The 20,491-nt window shown below is 29.9% G+C and overlaps 3 pseudogenes; all 3 read left to right on the forward strand.

Moving 5' to 3' along the window:
* Positions 1-16,443: 16,443 nt before the first annotated feature.
* On the forward strand, positions 16,444-17,144 carry LOC149059491 (uncharacterized; annotated as a pseudogene).
* Positions 17,145-18,083: 939 nt separating this feature from the next.
* LOC149059492 (uncharacterized) lies at positions 18,084-18,784 on the forward strand (annotated as a pseudogene).
* Positions 18,785-19,723: 939 nt separating this feature from the next.
* LOC149059493 (uncharacterized) lies at positions 19,724-20,424 on the forward strand (annotated as a pseudogene).
* The last annotated feature ends 67 nt before the right edge of the window (positions 20,425-20,491 follow it).

Genomic DNA, 20,491 nt, shown 5'->3' on the forward strand with positions numbered 1-20,491 from the left:
AATAGCCATCGGTGTTCGAGAAGGTAGTTTATACAAAATAAAATTAAAATTAGCTTCCTCCAAAATAACTCAAGCTAATATGACATGTACATGGGAAACTATCAATTTATGGCACAGGCGGTTGGGTCATCTCAATGAACAATATATGCAACAGTTGAAAACAATGTCAGATAACCTGAAAATAAGTAAGGCTGATAATTTTCAATGTGAAACATGCATTATGGCCAAACATAAAAAAAAACCATTCAAGGGCCATAGAACAAGAGCAACCAAACCTCTACAGATTATACATACGGATGTGTGCGGTCCAATAACACCGAAAACATGGGATAATAAGAGGTATATATTAACCTTCTTGGATGATTTTACACATTTCACAGTAGTATACCTATTAGAAACAAAAGCAGAAGTGTATGACTTCTTTCAGTCATATGAAGCTATGGTAACATCAAAATTTTCGCATAAAATTATGAAGTTAAGGTGTGATAATGGAGGAGAGTATAGTTCAAATTTAATAAAAAAATTCTGTGAAGAAAAAGGAATATTACTAGAGTATACAGCAGCATATACCCCTCAAATGAATGGTCATGCTGAACGATTAAATCGTTCATTAATTGAAAAAGCAAGAGCAATGATTATTGACAGCTCTATACCAAAATGTTTTTGGGGAGAGGCAGTGAGAACAGCTGCATACCTACTAAATAGATCACCTACAACTGCACTAGAAAACAAAACTCCGTACGAAATGTGGAATGATAAGAAACCAGACTTAAATAATCTTAGGATATTTGGCAGTACAGCATTTCTTCGCAAATCAAAAGTAAGTGATAAGTTTGATGGTAAATCACTGAAGTGTCGTATGGTTGGATATGACTTACAGAATACATACAGATTGTGGAACGATGACTTAAAATGTATTAAAATTGGTCGTGATGTCATATTTGATGAACAAGACATGTTCAAAACACAAAAGAGTAATAATGACAATATAGTTTATATTCCAGCTCCAATACAAGAAGATAAACCAATAGAAACTGTTGACTCCGAAAAGGATTCTATAGATGATCTCTGGGAACAAGAAAAGGATAAAACCAATCGTGAAGGAAAATCAGAATCAACCTCAAGCAGTCTACCCAAACGTCAATCACGACCACCAGCCTGGCATGCTGACTATGATACCACTTATTTAGCTTGGGCCCTATCAGCTGAATCATTTGTAAGTGACGTTCCTTTAACGTACAGTGATGCCATGAACAATGAATATAGAAATCAGTGGGAGCAAGCAATGAAGGAAGAGATGGATGCAATGGTTGAGAACAAAACTTGGACTCTAGTGGATAGACCAGAAGGAAGAAAAATAATTAATTGTCGTTGGGTTTATAAAGTCAAGTTTGAAAATGAAAAAAACATTTGTTATAAAGCTAGATTGGTGGCGAAAGGGTGTGCTCAAAAATTTGGTTTTGACTACACTGAAACATATGCTCCAGTTGCAAATATGGTTACAATAAGAACACTATTATCTATAGTTAATCAAAAAAATCTTTTTCTCATTCAGATGGATGTTAAAACTGCTTTCCTTTATGGAGTGCTTAATGAAGAAGTATTTATGGAACAACCTGAAGGATATATACAAGATAAGTCCAAAGTTTGCAGACTAAATAAGTCAATATATGGTCTCAAACAAGCACCAAGGTGTTGGAACCGTCGATTTCATGAATTCATAACTGGTCAAGGGTACCAACAAAGTGAATCAGATAACTGTTTGTACATCAGATCAAATGATTTATCAGTGTCATACTTATTACTTTATGTCGATGATATTCTACTTGCAGGAAATGCAGAAAACGAAATAAGTGATATAAAACATGCACTGTGTCAGGAATTTAGAATGAAACAGGACAATACAGGAATGTTCCTAGGAATGAAAATAAGATGGGACAAAAATAACGGTGTGCTTCAACTAGATCAAAGAAACTATATTGATCTTCTACTAAACAAATTTGGTCTGGGTGAGTGTAAGCCAGTAAAAACCCCAATTGAAGAAAATGTCAAGATTATAATTCCAACAAACACAGAGAAAACTAGTAAACCTTATCGAGAGGCAGTTGGATGTCTCATGTATCTTATGATACATACCAGACCGGACTTAAGTTTTGCGGTAAACCTATTAAGTCGTTTCCAATCAAGTGCAACTGAAATTCACTGGAACCTATTGAAACGAGTCTTTAGGTACCTTCATGGAACTAAAGATTGCTGTCTCACGTTTACAAGAGGAAAAAGTTCAGCTGTGCTAGTTGCCTATTGTGATGCAGATTTTGCTGGTGACAGGGAAGAGAGAAAATCTACCACTGGATATGTCATACAAGTGTTTGGGGCAACTGTAACTTGGGTTAGCCGTAAACAGGCTACAGTGGCAATTTCCACCACAGAAGCTGAATATGTGGCACTTGCCACTACAATCACAGAATGTATTTGGATGAGAGGTCTGTTAACCGAGATGGGAATTTTGGAGTTGGAAGTGCCAGTGACTATTTTTGAAGATAATCAATCTTGCATAACAATAGCCAGGGAACCAAGGAAGCATCAACGACTCAAACATATAGATGTTAAATACTGTTTCATAAAAGAAGCCATCACTTCTGGAACTATAACACTTGAGTATCTGTCAACTTCAAATCAGGTCGCTGATATAATGACCAAAGGGTTAGCGGGGAAAAGTTTTAAAGTTCTGAAGGAAAAACTAGGTTTAAAATAAGACTACTATATGGATTGTTTAGTTATAATATACTATTTGAAACTAATATTTGTATAATTAAGTGAGAGTGTTATCATAATGTCATTATCTCTTATCAGTCTATCTCTACTACTCTGTTGTTACCTTTTACTGAAAAATTTATTATGTGTTTAAAAGTTATTAGAATGTGTTCTTTATTCTTCTACTAAATTATTATGTTATGTTAATTATGAAATATATATATTACTTCGTTATATCCAGTTGTGTATAGTTCTACCAGATCAACAGTTTTTTATTCAAATCATAATTATCACTATATTATATTAATATGGCGGTATCATCAGCGCAACAGGAAATGTTTGAGTCATTATTTATATTAAGTAGACTATTAAAATAAATAATAATAAGATAGACCCTAAAACAGTTGATTTTGGTTAGGTAAGGTATCACACACGGTGTATATTTACAGGATTACTAGAAACACCGCTTAATCTTACAACCTGTGTTCTATCACTTAGTAAGATTTAAAAAGTATTAATGTAGACCCCCTAATCCCAGCATAATCAAGTTTTTTAAATTAAAATATCAATATTAACCGAATCAAAAATGTTTTGAATATCAAGAAAGATTCTCGTGAAAAAATTTATTAAGTATCAGCAGAGGATCCATAGTTGATTTTCTTGGTGGGAATTTAAACTGATTACTAGAAAAAAAACTATGTTTATTTAAAAAATCTAGTATTCTGAATTTCATATCATTGTATACGAAAAACGATTCTGAACGGAGATGATTTGTCAGTCTAAGATATATTATATTTAAATATTGTCATATATTCTATTTTGAAACAAATATTTTATTTTTCAATTAAGACGCATTTTGCATATGGCATGGTTAATCAATTAGTGTAGTTATCATGTAGTTATCATATTCATAATACCTTATATTATCATAGATATACGAATAGCTGGTTTGAGGATAAATCGTTATCATTACGCGATTTCATAAAAATTTAAAACTCAAACGCTCAAAACATTTTTCCTATAATGACGCTTCAAATTTTCTCTATAGCTATTTGAAGAAAAACTTATGGAAAACTTGGTGTTAAATATTATAACCTTAGATATAAATACAAACAATATTATGAATTTTGAACTAAAAAATAATTTGCAAATATTCATGGTTATGACGAATTTTTGTCAATATTTGAAATTCAAATGCTAATAAAAATTTAATTTGAATTTCCGGTGGACATTTTTTTGTGATAAAGATTGACAAATTTGTAAGGAATCTTGTATTCAATTTTCAAAGCTTAGATTTAAAAAGAAAATTTTTTATGAATTTCTAGCTTATAATAATTTGCGAATTTTCGTAATTTTTACGTATTTAGACAAAATTTGAACTTTAAATGCTTATAAAAAAAAATGTGAGTATACATTTCTTGATTTTTCAACTGCTATTGTAAAAATATTTTGGGAGCCTTGTATTAAATTTTCAAATCTTAGGTATAAAAGGAAAATTTTTCATGAATTTCTAAAATAAAATAATTTACGAATTTTCGTGATTTTTACGTATGTTGTCAAAATTAAAATTTGAATGCATGTAAAAAAAAATGTGGCTATAAATTTATTTTATTTTTCAACTGCTATTGCAAAACTATATTATGAGCCTTGTATTAAATTCTCAAATCTTAGAATTAAAAAGAAAAACTTTTATGAATTTCGATCTAAGATAATTTGAACATTGCCGTAATTTTTGTGTATTTAGTCAAAATTTGAACTGTAAATGATTATAAAAAAATCTGTGACTATATATTTCTTTTATTTTTCAGCTGCTATTGTAAAAATATATTATGAGCCTTGTATTAAATTCTCAAATCTTAGAATTAAAAAGAAAAACTTTTATGAATTTCGATCTAAGATAACTTGAAAATTGCCGTAATTTTTACGTATTAAGTTAATATTTGAAATTCAAATCCTAATAAAAAAAAATTGTGCCTATGTATTTTTATAATTTTTTAATCACTATAAGAATAACTTATGAGGTACTTTGCATTAAATTTTCAAGTATTTTGATAGGGCCATAAAAATTTTATCGATACTTTAAAAAAAATATTTTCAGAAAAATTGAAAATTTCAGTTGTTTATAAATACCTCAAAAAAAGTCAAAATATTTTGAAAATTAAATCATGCAAAGAAAATGCCAATCTAAATAACTGATTAAATTTTCACGTAGCTACGACTTATACTTTTTGAATAATGACAAATGTTTAAAATCATTTGAGGATAAATCGTTATCGTTACGCTATTTCGTAAAAATTTAAAATTCAAACGCACTTAAAATTGTTCCTATAATTTTGCTTCGAGTTTTCTCCTTAGCTACTTGAAGGAAAACTTAGTATTGAATGTTCAATCCTTAGTTATAAACGAAAAAAATTTTATGATTTTTCAACTTCAAAATTACTTGCAAATTTTCCCGTTTTCGACAGATTTCGTAAAATTTTGAACTGTAAGGTTTAATAAAAAAAATCGTGACTTACGATTTTTAATTTTTTTTAGCTACAATAAGAACAACTCATAAGGAACCTTGTATTAAATTTTCAAGTTTTTTTGGTCGTCCAACATTTTTTTACCGACACTTCAAAAAAAAATTCTCAAAAAGTCGAACATTTCAGTGGTCTGTAAATAACTCAAAAAAAGTTGAAAATTTTTGAAAATTAAACTGTATATAGATAGCACTACCATAAACATTTGGTGAAAATTTCAAGTATTTGCAGTGATTAGTTTTTGAATTACAATCATATAAAAAAATCGAAATATATAAAGTAGAAATACAAAAAAACAGTTTACCTGCTAATCAAGGCTTTGAGTTGTGAAAAAACACGATTAATATTTTTATTATTATTAAAATCATTTTTTATGATAGGAATATAGATAGAATAACTCGGGAAAAGTAATATTTTTAGTTAATATAAAGGTATTTGAATAATCATCAATATAATATATCCATATCCGCGCGCGAAAACACGGAAAAGCTATAACGGAAAGAGAGAGATAAGGGAGAAAAAGCGCGTCAAGTAGGATAATGTCATGGAAGAAACGCGGAGTACAGGCAGCGCCTCCCGCGGGATTTGTCGGCGACCTTAGCGTTTTATAATATAAGAAGAAGTTAATTATAATATTATTTTATTGTGTAATAACTTGATGTATAAATGATTACTTACCTATATTCCATATTGCCTCTTCATTCGACACCTCAACAGTAAATTCTTCAGTGTCAAACATTTTTTAAATAATTTTGTTAAATTTGTGCGGTGGTCACTACAAACTACTAAAGGTTGACCGCACAAATCATGAATGAACGTAAATAAATGCGGGTCGATCGCAGCGTCCGAATCGCCCGTGTGTTATCAAAAATAGAAATGCATTGAAAATTCATTGGAAAAATATTGTTTAATTTTAGCTGAAGATCGCGATCATTTACGTGTGTGAATAAGCCCATATAAAAGTATATGTTTAATTTTGGGCGATTAATCGCGACGTTCGGAACTCTATCTTTTTTACTGACAGGATTTTAAATATAAATACTGATTTTAAACAATGACCGAGCAAAGTAATAATTCATACATTATTATCAAAATATGTACCTAATAAAAATCATGATATATTAAATAAATAGATTTATTCAACATTGATTTTTAAAACTACCCCAAAAGAGATCAATAATATCATAAACATAATCATAAAAGAAAAAAAAGTGTTAAGTAGGAAGATACTCGGTTGAAAAACAAAAAAATTAACGACAATAGGTTGTCGATAAAGTTATAGATTTGATAACATTTATAGCGGTATCAAAAACTGTTTATTTTATCTTATTTATTAGTTATTACTTATAAGTAATTATTACCAAGGACTATATCATATATATTATTATATTATACATATTAACAATATTCATCAGCATAATATAAATTCAATAATCCTTACGGAGTTGAATTAAATGAAGTACATTTAAACATAAAACATTCCAAAAATGATAACAATTTAAAAAAAAATAACAATACTTAGATATAAAATAAAATATAAAGAGTGGATCTTCAGATTTTTATGGGCTTTATTTGGACGATTTATCCATCACAGAGTTTTTAGGAAAAATGTATTTTACATGTTAAATCATATTTTAGAATATATTCTTTTATTGTTCATAAAAAAAATCATAAATAATCGTATAAAATAATAATTTGAGATTTAATATTGATCAAAATTAAAATCATTCAATTATTTACATTTTTTATGTTTGAATAATTTACTGGTTACCAAAGAAATGGTGCACACTACATTGTAGTTATTTATTGTTTTTATAGAACTATTTTAGAAAAAATAATCATATCTCATATTTCCAAGTTTTAAGGAATGTTTTAGGGGATTTTTTTAGACAATATTAAGATCATATTTTAAGCTTTTAAAAACTTATTAATCCACTCTTTAAATTAACAATCAATTTGATACAATATAACGGAACAGATATTCAATAAGAAACATTTGTTTCATATTTAGTTATTTAATTTTTACAATCTAAAATATAATAAATACATACTATTTGACTATCGACATATATCAGAAAACTTAAAAATGCAGTTAACAATCAAAATAAAAGTTTTATATGATCCACATTAATTTAATAAAGAACATTTAGTTCATCTTCAGACATTGTATTTTTATAATCTACAAATGTATGATATATCGATGATTAAGCGCACAAAAATGTTGTCAAAAATATGTTGTTATGAAATAAACATTTCAAATTGTGAATTTTCATATGCACAAAATATGAGTTTACAAAATAATGGAAGGGGTCAGTGGATAAATGTGTTATGTACCCAACACTACGTTTAACTTAGAAAAAAGGTAGTCTTTATGTACCTACCTAATCTAACTATAATTTAGACATATAGCAAATGTCTAGGTGCTGGTATGTAGGCGTCTTCTAATCTCTTTTTATTTTGCTTATACGCGATAGGGCAACATGTACAGTAGGTCTTGATAATTCGAACACAGGCTAATCCAAACGGGCTTGAGAATTATCTTATCACCATAATATATAGGTACACAAGTATGTACTTAATGTATAAATATTTTCCGGTAATTAAATTTTTCAATTATGTGGGACAGGGCATACCAATCCCTAATGGGAACCAATATATAAAAAAAAAATTAATATTCTAAATAGTAAAGTTCATAATAAATTATACTCATAATTACATTAATATTTTTGAATATTCTTTGTATTTAAAATTACGAGTTTGAGTCTAGAGAGTATATTATATTTAATATGGACTCCATAAGAATTTAATAATACGTACATGGTACAAGATAGCGTATAAACTACAAACGTTATCGATCATAACAATTAATTAAACGATGATTATATATAATATGTTTCCCATTTTCATGTAAATAAAATGGTGAATTTAGCTCGGCAATTTGTAAAAAAGATAAATAACTAAAATAACATAACGTAATTAATTAAACGATACACGTACATATTGGTACACATAGGTAGGTATATGAGTAGTATATAATAACTTTGGTAGGTATATAAAATAAATGTCTGCAGTTTGTATAATGTTTCTTATCGGTTTTGTCGCAGATTGAATAATGTTAATTTTTTTTTGCCACAGTTTACATATCGACTTTTAGAAAAAGGTTCATTTTGCCGCAGTTTACCATCTCTCGAAATATAAAGGTATAATACTGTACGCCTGTACTGTAAATTATTTTTTAAGGGAGGACTTTATTTGCTTTTGCATCAGGGCTCCCAGAGTTTAAGATCTGGCACTGCATAAAGGTCATTCATAAGTTTAAGAAAACTGATGAAACTATACGTATGAATTTCATCAAAGGTTGGCTAATTTCCATAAATAGATTACAAATGCTTTACACTTTTTTAAATCCAACAAATGATATTAATTATTGTTATATATACTGTTAGAATAAATCAAGATTGTTTGGAAAATCTATTCTGTACTTTCCGTCAACAACATTGAAATTATTTTAATCCAACTCTCATTCAATAAAGTTGTGCTTAAAAAAAAATATTTTGTTTAAATTATTTTCAAATTTCAACGGGCACTGATTTTATAGATGATTTGGACCAAACATGTTCAGAAATAGTTACATACTGATGGAGCTCATAATATTATATTATAAAAGAATTCAAATTTAAACCTATTAATATCGGTACTGTTGACAAAAGAAATTTAGATTTACCTGAGAGGAACACATTCACATAGGTATGTGTGATTATATAATGAAAAAATGTCTTTAAAAGCATGTATGCCAAGATTGTATTAATTCGCCTACCACAACGAAAAAGGTCGTATCACGATTTTTGTCATTTTTGAGTTACGACCTTATTCGTACAGGAAAAAATTCGGAACCTGGCAGTTGTTCGAAAAATGATAAGAGCTTCGATAACAATAATTCTCAAATTTTGCTATTACTAACATAATTTTATTTATTTTTTAAATACCTAGTAATTAATTTAACATTTTAAACATGTGCTGCACTGAGTGATTCATTAGATTTATATTAAATCGATAAGTTAAAGATTAATATGGAAAAAAATATCAACTGAACTCGGTTTAAAAAAAGTTAATCTTTTTTTTTAAATTAGTATGTAAATCACATAAAGAGTGAATGTGTCGTTCTAATTTATAATTTATAAATTATAAAAAAACAATTTTATTGAACTTTTAACATAATGAACACTGTATATTATACTTTATTTTTATTTTATACTAATATAGTAATATTTACGTACAAACGAAAAATTTCAAAATGATTTTAACTTGATAGTTTTTTTTTTTTAAACTCTTTGAGGCATAGCGGGACAAATTATAACCCACCAAAATAAATAAATTGCGGCATAGCGGGACGAAAAATAACCCACCAAAATAAATATAGATATTTTATTTCTGTTAATAAACTGTGTTTATCTGTCACTATTATTAAATATTTGACATTCTTGTTTATCTATAGCACCAAGAATAAATCGATTATGTTTAATAAAATCTATGAAATTACCATGACAAAATAAATAGGTATGTCAGCAATATGCTAGTTTGCAACTGTTTCCGCGCAAATATGGCTGCCGACGTTCGCCTCTTCTCATTGGACTAAATACTATCAGTAAAATAATATATCAGTATAAACACTCGACACTATCAATGACTTTAATGACAACCGACTAATCACTAATGTAGCAATGTCTACTATAAGTACTATAGAAAAATAACTTATTACTACAAAGTTTAAACTTTAAAGTAAATTTGTTTTTATTTTTTACAACTTATATTATTATTTACATTGTTAAAATGCCAGTCTGTGTATTTGAGGGTTGTTTTAGTGGTAGCAAAAGTACTCGGCATGTACAAGCTCCTTTCCTTAAAATTATTTGAGATTTAATTGTAAGTGTTGAGATAACTGCAACGTGTGCGATCGCACAAGTAGATTTGTATTACACGTCGAGTACGTGAAGCAGTAAAATAACTACAGAAAGAGATCTTGATCGATTCATGAAGCAATTACGAATAGTATTATATGAGGCAGCACATGAAGTAACCAGTAATCGGGGGGGGGAAGTATTCCATCATGCTTAAGAGTTCATATCATGGAAGATAACAGAAATGTTGGATATCCCATGAATCACATACAAGTAAACGTAATGCAACTATTCTGGAAACTTTCATAGATTGGAGGTATGAGGAGGACGGACACGTACACGTAACGCCCTGTCTCATAGTGTTCGATTCAATGCAATCGGGCACAGTATTTTTGGACACTATTAAGATGATGCAATATAACGTCGTACTGACATAGCAACGCTAACGCTATGTTTACTTTCTGCTTAAATAATAATAATAATATGTATTAATATGTGTATAATTAAAAAAAAAAAAATATTTCGTATTACTAACATAAATTTAAGAAAATAAATGTACCACCAGAGTAATGAAATCATAGTGTAAAGTATGAGTTACAGAAAATTAGTCGTAAAGATGACAGTCGAAGTCGCGTAGATTTGTATTACACGTCGAGTACGTGAGGCAGTATCCTAATCACTAATTAATAAGTATTACAAGGAAAAGTTGATTTCTAAAAATATTGATTAAACCACGATATAACATAACTCCACATCCTATACCAGCAATTCGAAGTGCATTCTATGTGGATACACTAATAATTACGGAAGAAAGACCTAAAAGTCCACTACTGGGAGATATATCAAAATAGATGAATTAGATAATAACTAGCATATAAGCCATTATATTATAAATATATAGTTATTCGCTTAAAAATAAATATAAATTATAAAGAGAAACTTTATTGTAACAGAAAAGGTCACACAAGTTCGTGATAATGGACTTTGAGTTTTCAATGGTGAATAGGACGAGTATGGTGTTGATATTAGGAGCAATATCAAACAGTTTGGACAAGTGTAAGGTACGAAAACTTGAAGGGAGACCACTCCTCTTGCCACTTCATAACGGGGTACCACCAATTAAAAATCATGAATTACTCTTGGCCAAGAAGGATATTAAAAGAATATTTAAGTGCAAAACGCTTGTCTAGAACAACTTGATAAAAGTTTGAGATCAACTCTAAACAACCTAAGTCCGTCATTTATTGAAAATTATATCACAAAAGGAAACACAACTAGTGTAGTAGTATTTTGGAACGGAAATTCGGATTTAAACGTCTTAAAAAGATTAGACATAAACAGATTCCCAATATTAAACATAACGTGTTATGACACTAAATTCAATGGCACTTTTACAATATTGTTAGAAAATTTAAATACAAAAAGGACAATCTTCGAGTACGAAATAGGTACATTCAAAAAAACAGGAAGGCTATTGAATTTAGAGAAAACACACGGGATGGTTTGTAATAAAAAACATAGATTAACGTATGCTCACGATCCTAGAACTGATGTAAAATTGACAAAATGTATTTTTGATTTTATGGTAAGGAAAGTGAAATACGATAATCTTATAAAACACTTATTGACAAGGATAAAAGATAAGCTTACTGTAAAGGGAATGTCAGACAATTATTAATATTAGCAGTAGTAAAACTATAGCAACTAAATAGGAGTTAGGTATAATTAAGGAAAATTAATAAGTAAAAAAAAAGGGGTAAAAATTGATTCAAAACTAGACATATTAAAAATAATGATACATTAACTTAATCAACAGAAAAGAAACACTCAAGTTCGTCATCATGGATTACGAATTTTCGATGATAAATAAAACCGATATGGTTCTGATATCTGGTGCCATATCCAATAGCTTGGATCGATACAAAATAAGAATATTAGGAGGAAACCCGTTAAGAGGACGTTTCACCCGCATGTGTTGTCTCTGTCTTAAAAGTGTGTAACATTGCAAAAACTGTTTCGCGCGGGAAAGAACCGAGAAAGATACAGTTATAACTAAGAAACGAAATTTTCATTACATAAAAACGAGAATTTTGTCTGTGCAATGTCGTTTTTATTTTTTCGATATCACTTATACGAAAAAAATTCTTATTGTTTTATAATACATTAATTTTGCGTTTTTTAAGCATGAATAACTTTTTTTGTAGTTCTGATATCGAAAAAATAAAAACGATATTGCACAGACAAAATTCTCTTTTTTATGTGGTGAAAATTTTGTTTCTTAGTTATAACTGTATCTTTCTCGGTTCTTTCCCGCGCAAAACAGTTTTTGCAATGTTACACACTTGTAAGACGGAGACAACACATACGTGTGAAACGTCCTCTTAACACTACCAACAAACACGGAGGTCAGACCTATAATGGACCGAGAGGTTGTGTTGGTAAGAAAGGAAATTAAGCGTATTTTTAGATGTTAAGAAGTTTTGAGAGATACTTGTCTAGAACAAATAGATTTAAGTTTAAATACAGAGTTCAATAATTTAGATAAGACATACATAGAGGATTATGTAGCACATGGGGATAAGATTAACATAATCGTACTTGACCATGGAAACATACTTATCTTATCGAAAGGAGGGGAAACGCAGAGAGTAGGACAATATAGGAGAGCCCCGATTAGACCCAATTCAGACGTGAGCCACCAGAGTCAGAGCAAGCACCTTCACGCCAGGCACCAGTCCAATTGAATTATACGGACTTAGAATATTTTGCAACTAAATCATTTGTGCAGTAAAAAGTGTTTTATTTACATAGTAATCCAATAAATATCTAATAAATTAATCACAAATTAAGTTGTTATACTTATTACACTCAATCCATCTACCTTAACACCAGTCGTTTGTCCTTCTGTATGCTGGGACGCAGGGACGCTACAGGTATAAATAGTTCCGATTAAATTAGATACATTAGATTAGAAATTAAGAATGTAGATAGAATATTTAAGTAAATTTTTTTTAAACGAATTAATTACATTGTAGGCAAGATATAATAAAGACAATTGTGGTGTATGACACCCAGGCAAAAAGTGAGGTGATCAGATTTGACAACAATTCATGGGAAGCACCAGAATATGAGTTAAAGCTGATCGAGCGAGCCGAAAGTCGACTTGTCACGGTAGCATTGACGAAAAAAGGAAAATTAGTAAGAGAAATGGAAATATACAGGTATGAAGACCAAGAACCTTTTAGGAGGCGAACACCATATACAATGGAAGACGCTATCAACGAAATATGTTGGGATCAACATGAGTCAGGGAATTCGCGTATGTTGGAATATTTTAGGTTTATTTTAGAGGAAATTAAAATAGAAAAGCCAAAAATTAGGATTGTATCAGAAATACCGATGACATACGACATCAGGGAAGCACCCTTATTAAATACAAATATTGATAAACCAGTGGGGGTGGCAACTATAATTTATAGAGAGATCTACCACCAAGGTTGTCAGAGAATGAGACAACAGACGAATTAAAACAATATGTAGAATTATCAATTAGGGTAGAGAGAGAATTTGCTAAACATAATAATAATATTAGAATAAGTGAATGGAATAAATTCCACATGGGATGTTTCTTTAGAATTAGAAATAGACATGATAGTATTAGACGCAATAGGAATAGAAATAACTAAAATATATATAGGAAATTAAAATAGTAAAAATAATTATAAAGTATAATAATCATAAAATTAGAGGTAAATAATAAAAAGTGAAAAATGTGAATGTATGTAAGAGACGTGATTAACTGATTGCATATCTGTGTCAACAGAGAAAAGAAAAAGAAGCCGGTGGGTGTTGCGACTATATTCTATTGGAACGAGCAACCACCGACACTAAAAGGAGATGAGACGATAGAGCAATTAGTTATTTACGAAAGAATGGCGAATTCAGCACTTAAAAGTTTCAATGAGACTAGAGAGAGGGCATGGATTTGGCCAAATGGTGATAAATGGATAAAATTTTCTTTTGAATGTAATAGTAAAATATCTTATTTAAGGCAACCAGAACCAAGAGGAGAATACATGGGGTATTTTATACAGATTTATATAATTAATATATGAACATATTATTTTAGGTTTCTTTTATTAACAACCATTCAAGGACAACTACCGTACACGGTGGAGGATTTTAAAAATCAAACACTAATGTACTGCGAAAACAGTAGATCAATAAGGGTAACGGGCGCGTCATGGGAAATTATTACATATGTACCTTTAAAAAATATGATGATAGACATGATAAGTTGTACAGTGAAATTTATATTATGAATAACCACTGTAAAGAAAAACTAACAGGATACGAAATATGCTCTAGGTTTGATAATATATTAAAAACAATGTTTCAAGAAATATCGGTTCAACGAGAACAAATGTATGAATCAATCGGTAGATATATAACAACAAATTAAGGGGAAACAACAACGAGCCCATATAGGAAAAAACGAGGATTGATAAATATAGTAGGGGCTGGAATGAAAACACTATTTGGAGTATGTGATAACGATTGTGCGAATGAGGCAACACAAGAAATAGAGAAAATAAAAAAGACAAATGAAAGAATGAGACATATATTAAAAAACCAAACAACGGTAGTGAGATCAGCGATAACAGGTATAAGTGGCGCTTCAATTGTAATTAATAAACTGTACAAAGAGTTGGGTGAAATACAAAGTACATTACACGCAAAAATCGGAGAATTAGTAAATGTTACACACACGTTAGAAACACTAATATTATCTGATAGAATATATAGTATTTTTACAGCATTATTAACTCAATATTCTTACGAAACAACAACAATAAGCGCGATAATTACAGCAGCTAGGATAGGGATACTGCATCCAAGTTTAATAACACCACGAGAATTAGCAAAACATCTAACAGAAATCAAATTAAAACTACCTATAAATTTAAATTTGCCAATGGGCACGGACCCAAGTGAAATTTACGAACTAAGTAAAATAACAAAAATGGCAGTATTTTATAGCGGGACTAATATTGCGTTTGTAATAAAAATACCTTTAGTAACCGAATTGGAACTAACACTATACAAAATATTACCAATACCTCACCCAATAGAAATAAAAACTAACGGGGTAATCGATACAAAGCATAGTATAATTATTAAACCAAAATTTCAATATGTAGGCATTACCAAAAATCGTAAACAGTACACTACGTTCACGGAAACACAGTTGCTGCAATGTTACGAAACAGAACTTTTTACTATTTGTCCCGAATTTCAACCTATTCAACACGAATCAGTTAAGCAACCATGCGAAATTTCATTATTTCAAAACCCAGACACACTACCGAGTAGTTGTGAAACAGGAATAGTGATATTATCGAAAAACGTTTTTCATAAATTAATATATGTAAATGTATGGATATACACAACGAACGGGGAGACTTTAACAATTGCTTGTCAAGGATAAACGAACCATATATAGTTAAAATTAAAAATCAAGGGTTAATTAAATTAAACCAAAATTGTAGAGCTTATGGTGAAACATTATTTTAAATCCTACTAAAGACATAAGATCAAAATATTATGTTAATTTCATATCACAGATAGGTGCGGGAAAGTTAACATTCGAGATTCCTGATAAAATAAAAAACCTACCAGACATGAAATTTACTTATGACACAAATAAGTTAGATAGCGCGCATACCATGGCTAAATCGTTAAATGAAGTAGAAGGTTTGATAGACGAAGAAATTTTAAGACAATCAGGTCACGAAGTAAATGATAATAAATATTTGTATTTAATATATATAACGATCGGATCAGTACTATTTTCTATGATGTTAATATTATTCATATATTTAACATATAAATGTAAATGGGGTAATTGGGAAGCATATAGACAATCACGTTACGGAACAGATAGAGAATCAAAAAATAGAAGTAAATTCTATGTGGAAACCCCATGTACAGAAATAAAAGCACTTACAAATGTGAGTCCACTTATGGAAAATAAAAAAGTAAAAAACGATCCACCAATGATAAAATGTTAAATATCAGTATAAGAAATAATACATTGAGTAAAAATAATAATAATAAATTTAGAATTATAAAACCAAAATATAGATTAATTAAATAATAACTAGAATATAAGCCATTATATTATGAAACATAATTATTAAATTAAAAGTTAAAATAACTTATATAGAGAAACTTTATTGTAACAGAAAAGGTCACACAAGTTCGTGATAATGGACTTTGAGTTTTCAATGGTGAATAGGACGAGTATGGTGTTGATATTAGGAGCAATATCAAACAGTTTGGACAAGTGTAAGGTACGAAAACTTGAAGGGAGACCACTCCTATTGCCACTTCATAACGGGGTACGACCAATTAAAAATCATGAATTACTCTTGGCCAAGAAGGATATTAAAAGAATATTTAAGTGCAAAACGCTTGTCTAGAACAACTTGATAAAAGTTTGAGATCAACTCTAAACAACCTAAGTCCGTCATTTATTGAAAATTATATCACAAAAGGAGACACAACTAGTGTAGTAGTATTTTGGAACGGAAATTCGGATTTAAACGTCTTAAAAAGATTAGACATAAACAGATTCCCAATATTAAACATAACGTGTTATGACACTAAATTCAATGGCACTTTTACAATATTGTTAGAAAATTTAAATACAAAAAGGACAATCTTCGAGTACGAAATAGGTACATTCAAAAAAACAGGAAGGCTATTGAATTTAGAGAAAACACACGGGATGGTTTGTAATAAAAAACATAGATTAACGTATGCTCACGATCCGAGAACTGATGTAAAATTGACAAAATGTATTTTTGATTTTATGGTAAGGAAAGTGAAATACGATAATCTTATAAAACACTTATTGACAAGGATAAAAGATAAGCTTACTGTAAAGGGAATGTCAGACAATTATTAATATTAGCAGTAGTAAAACTATAGCAACTAAATAGGAGTTAGGTATAATTAAGGAAAATTAATAAGTAAAAAAAAAGGGGTAAAAATTGATTCAAAACTAGACATATTAAAAATAATGATACATTAACTTAATCAACAGAAAAGAAACACTCAAGTTCGTCATCATGGATTACGAATTTTCGATGATAAATAAAACCGATATGGTTCTGATATCGGGGGCCATATCCAATAGCTTGGATCGATACAAAATAAGAATATTAGGAGGAAACCCGTTAATTCTACCAACAAACACGGAGGTCAGACCTATAATGGACCGAGAGGTTGTGTTGGTAAGAAAGGAAATTAAGCGTATTTTTAGATGTTAAGAAGTGTTGAGAGATACTTGTCTAGGACAATTAGATTTAAGTTTAAATACAAAATTCAATAATTTAGATAAGACACACATAGAGGATTATGTATCACATGGGGATAAGATTAACATAATCGTAATCGACCATGGAAACATACTTATCTTATCGAAAGGAGTGGAAACGCAGGGAGCAGGACTATATAGGAGAGCCCAGATTACACCCAAATCAGACGTGAGCCACCAGTGTCAGTGAAAGCACCTTCACGCCAGTCAACATTCTAAATTAATCATTTGGAATTAATAAGTATTACAAGGAAAAGTTGATTTCTAAAAATATTGATTAAACCACGATATAACATAACTCCACATCCTATACCAGCAATTCGAAGTGCATTCTATGTGGATACACTAATAATTACGGAAGAAAGACCTAAAAGTCCACTACTGGGAGATATATCAAAATAGATGAATTAGATAATAACTAGCATATAAGCCATTATATTATAAATATATAGTTATTCGCTTAAAAATAAATATAAATTATAAAGAGAAACTTTATTGTAACAGAAAAGGTCACACAAGTTCGTGATAATGGACTTTGAGTTTTCAATGGTGAATAGGACGAGTATGGTGTTGATATTAGGAGCAATATCAAACAGTTTGGACAAGTGTAAGGTACGAAAACTTGAAGGGAGACCACTCCTCTTGCCACTTCATAACGGGGTACCACCAATTAAAAATCATGAATTACTCTTGGCCAAGAAGGATATTAAAAGAATATTTAAGTGCAAAACGCTTGTCTAGAACAACTTGATAAAAGTTTGAGATCAACTCTAAACAACCTAAGTCCGTCATTTATTGAAAATTATATCACAAAAGGAGACACAACTAGTGTAGTAGTATTTTGGAACGGAAATTCGGATTTAAACGTCTTAAAAAGATTAGACATAAACAGATTCCCAATATTAAACATAACGTGTTATGACACTAAATTCAATGGCACTTTTACAATATTGTTAGAAAATTTAAATACAAAAAGGACAATCTTCGAGTACGAAATAGGTACATTCAAAAAAACAGGAAGGCTATTGAATTTAGAGAAAACACACGGGATGGTTTGTAATAAAAAACATAGATTAACGTATGCTCACGATCCGAGAACTGATGTAAAATTGACAAAATGTATTTTTGATTTTATGGTAAGGAAAGTGAAATACGATAATCTTATAAAACACTTATTGACAAGGATAAAAGATAAGCTTATTGTAAAGGGAATGTCAGACAATTATTAATATTAGCAGTAGTAAAACTATAGCAACTAAATAGGAGTTAGGTATAATTAAGGAAAATTAATAAGTAAAAAAAAAGGGGTAAAAATTGATTCAAAACTAGACATATTAAAAATAATGATACATTAACTTAATCAACAGAAAAGAAACACTCAAGTTCGTCATCATGGATTACGAATTTTCGATGATAAATAAAACCGATATGGTTCTGATATCGGGGGCCATATCCAATAGCTTGGATCGATACAAAATAAGAATATTAGGAGGAAACCCGTTAATTCTACCAACAAACACGGAGGTCAGACCTATAATGGACCGAGAGGTTGTGTTGGTAAGAAAGGAAATTAAGCGTGTTTTTAGATGTTAAGAAGTGTTGAGAGATACTTGTCTAGGACAATTAGATTTAAGTTTAAATACAAAATTCAATAATTTAGATAAGACACACATAGAGGATTATGTATCACATGGGGATAAGATTAACATAATCGTAATCGACCATGGAAACATACTTATCTTATCGAAAGGAGTGGAAACGCAGGGAGCAGGACTATATAGGAGAGCCCAGATTACACCCAAATCAGACGTGAGCCACCAGTGTCAGTGAAAGCACCTTCACGCCAGTCAACATTCTAAATTAATCATTTGGAATTAATAAGTATTACAAGGAAAAGTTGATTTCTAAAAATATTGATTAAACCACGATATAACATAACTCCACATCCTATACCAGCAATTCGAAGTGCATTCTATGTGGATACACTAATAATTACGGAAGAAAGACCTAAAAGTCCACTACTGGGAGATATATCAAAATAGATGAATTAGATAATAACTAGCATATAAGCCATTATATTATAAATATATAGTTATTCGCTTAAAAATAAATATAAATTATAAAGAGAAACTTTATTGTAACAGAAAAGGTCACACAAGTTCGTGATAATGGACTTTGAGTTTTCAATGGTGAATAGGACGAGTATGGTGTTGATATTAGGAGCAATATCAAACAGTTTGGACAAGTGTAAGGTACGAAAACTTGAAGGGAGACCACTCCTCTTGCCACTTCATAACGGGGTACCACCAATTAAAAATCATGAATTACTCTTGGCCAAGAAGGATATTAAAAGAATATTTAAGTGCAAAACGCTTGTCTAGAACAACTTGATAAAAGTTTGAGATCAACTCTAAACAACCTAAGTCCGTCATTTATTGAAAATTATATCACAAAAGGAGACACAACTAGTGTAGTAGTATTTTGGAACGGAAATTCGGATTTAAACGTCTTAAAAAGATTAGACATAAACAGATTCCCAATATTAAACATAACGTGTTATGACACTAAATTCAATGGCACTTTTACAATATTGTTAGAAAATTTAAATACAAAAAGGACAATCTTCGAGTACGAAATAGGTACATTCAAAAAAACAGGAAGGCTATTGAATTTAGAGAAAACACACGGGATGGTTTGTAATAAAAAACATAGATTAACGTATGCTCACGATCCGAGAACTGATGTAAAATTGACAAAATGTATTTTTGATTTTATGGTAAGGAAAGTGAAATACGATAATCTTATAAAACACTTATTGACAAGGATAAAAGATAAGCTTATTGTAAAGGGAATGTCAGACAATTATTAATATTAGCAGTAGTAAAACTATAGCAACTAAATAGGAGTTAGGTATAATTAAGGAAAATTAATAAGTA

The sequence above is a fragment of the Diuraphis noxia genome, unplaced genomic scaffold (genome assembly GCF_037042655.1).
Source record: "Diuraphis noxia isolate RWA-SAM2 unplaced genomic scaffold, SU_Dnox_SAM2 contig0001, whole genome shotgun sequence".
In the NCBI taxonomy this organism is placed as follows: domain Eukaryota; kingdom Metazoa; phylum Arthropoda; class Insecta; order Hemiptera; family Aphididae; genus Diuraphis; species Diuraphis noxia.